The following is a 2679-nucleotide window of genomic DNA, read 5'->3' as shown; positions in this document are numbered from 1 at the left end:
GCATATTTCGATGCCAAACGACGATTTCTCGCCGATTTTCGTTGTTTTCTGGCTAGAATTCGCAAAGAAGAGCACGAAATCTACAAAATCATGACTTTTTACCAAGATTCAACGGCTGAATTGCAAGAAAACAGCAGAATTCTGCACGAAATCATCAAAATTCTTACAGAAAACCGCATATTTCGATGCAAAACGACGATTTCTCGCCGATTTTCGTTGTTTTCTGGCTCGAATTCGCAAAGAAGAGCACGAAATCTACAAAATCATCACATTTTCCCAAGATTCAACGGCTGAATTGCAAGAAAACAGCAGAATTCTGCACGAAATCATCAAAATTCTTAGAGAAAACCGCATATTTCGATGCAAAACGACGATTTCTCGCCGATTTTCGTGGTTTTCTGGCTTGAATTCGCAAATAAGAGCACGAAATCTACAAAATCATGACTTTTTACCAAGATTCAACGGCTGAATTGCAAGAAAACAGCAGAATTCTGCACAAAATCATCAAAATTCTTACAGAAAACCGCATATTTCGATGCAAAACGACGATTTCTCGCCGATTTTCGTTGTTTTCTGGCTTGAATTCGCAAAGAAGAGCACGAAATCTACAAAATCATGACTTTTTACTAAGATTCAACGGCTGAATTGCAAGAAAACCGCAGAATTCTGCACGAAATCATCAAAATTCTTACAGAAAACCGCATTTTTCGATGCAAATCGACGATTTCTCGCCGATTTTCGTTTTTTTTCTGGCTTGAATTCGCAAAGAAGAACACGAAATCTACAAAATCATGATTTTTTACCAAGATTCAACGGCTGAATTGCAAGAAAACAGCAGAATTCTGCACGAAATCATCAAAACTTTTACAGAAAACCGCATATTTCGATGCAAAACAACGATTTCTCGCCGATTTTCGTTGTTTTCTGGCTTGAATTCGCAAAGAAGAGCACAAAATCTACAAAATCATCACTTTTTACCAAGATTCAACGGCTGAATTGCAAGTAAACAGCAGAATTCTGCACGAAATCGTCAAAATTCTTAGAGAAAACCGCATATTTCGATGCAAAACGACAATTTCTCGCCAATTTTCGTTGTTTTCTGGCTTGAATTCGCAAAGAAGAGCACGAAATCTACAAAATCATGACTTTTTACCAAGATTCAACGGCTGAATTGCAAGAAAACAGCAGAATTCTGCACGAAATCGTCAAAATTCTTACAGAAAACCGCATATTTCGATGCAAAACGATTATTTCTCGCCGATTTTCGTTGTTTTCTGGCTTGAATTCGCAAAGAAGAGCACGAAATCTACAAAATCATGACTTTTTACCAAGATTCAACGGCTGAATTGCAAGAAAACAGCAGAATTCTGCACGAAATCGTCAAAATTCTTACAGAAAACCACATATTTCGATGCAAAACGATTATTTCTCGCCGATTTTCGTTGTTTTCTGGCTTGAATTCGCAAAGAAGAGCACGAAATCTACAAAATCATGACTTTTTACCAAGATTCAACGGCTGAATTGCTAGAAAACAGCAGAATTCTGCACGAAATCATCAAAATTCTTACAGAAAACCGCATATTTCGATGCAAAACGACGATTTCTCGCCGATTTTCGTTGTTTTCTGGCTTGAATTCGCAAAGAAGAGCATGAAATCTACAAAATCATCACTTTTTACCAAGATTCAACGGCTGAATTGCAAGAAAACAGCAGAATTCTGCACGAAATCATCAAAATTCTTAGAGAAAACCGCATATTTCGATGCAAAACGACGATTTCTCGCCGATTTTCGTGGTTTTCTGGCTTGAATTCGCAAAGAAAAGCACGAAATCTACAAAATCATGACTTTTTACCAATCGGCTGAATTGCAAGAAAACAGCAGAATTCTGCACGAAATCATCAAAATTCTTAGAGAAAACCGCATATTTCGATGCAAAACGACGATTTCTCGCCGATTTTCGTGGTTTTCTGGCTTGAATTCGCAAAGAAGAGCACGAAATCTACAAAATCATGACTTTTTACCAAGATTCAACGGCTGAATTGCAAGAAAACAGCAGAATTCTGCACAAAATCATCAAAATTCTTACAGAAAACCGCATATTTCGATGCAAAACGACGATTTCTCGCCGATTTTCGTTGTTTTCTGGCTTGAATTCGCAAAGAAGAGCACGAAATCTACAAAATCATGACTTTTTACTAAGATTCAACGGCTGAATTGCAAGAAAACCGCAGAATTCTGCACGAAATCATCAAAATTCTTACAGAAAACCGCATTTTTCGATGCAAATCGACGATTTCTCGTTGATTTTTGTTGTTTTCAGGCTTGAATTCGCAAAGAAGAGCACGAAATCTACAAAATCATGACTTTTTACCAAGATTCAACGGCTGAATTGCAAGAAAACAGCAGAATTCTGCACGAAATCATCAAAATTCTTACAGAAAACCGCATATTTCGATGCAAAACAACGATTTCTCGCCGATTTTCGTTGTTTTCTGGCTTGAATTCGCAAAGAAGAGCACAAAATCTACAAAATCATCACTTTTTACCACGATTCTACGGCTGAATTGCAAGAAAACTGCAGAATTCTGCACGAAATCTTCAAAATTCTTACAGAAAACCGCATATTTCGATGCAAAACGACGATTTCTCGCCGATTTTCGTTGTTTTCTGGCTTGAAT

The sequence above is a fragment of the Gnatocerus cornutus genome, unplaced genomic scaffold (genome assembly GCF_029298725.1).
Source record: "Gnatocerus cornutus isolate USDA-ARS CGAHR unplaced genomic scaffold, icGnaCorn1.1 ctg00000022.1, whole genome shotgun sequence".
In the NCBI taxonomy this organism is placed as follows: Eukaryota; Metazoa; Arthropoda; class Insecta; order Coleoptera; family Tenebrionidae; genus Gnatocerus; species Gnatocerus cornutus.
The sequence above is the reverse complement of the archived record's forward strand: the minus strand, read 5'-3'. Positions refer to the sequence as shown.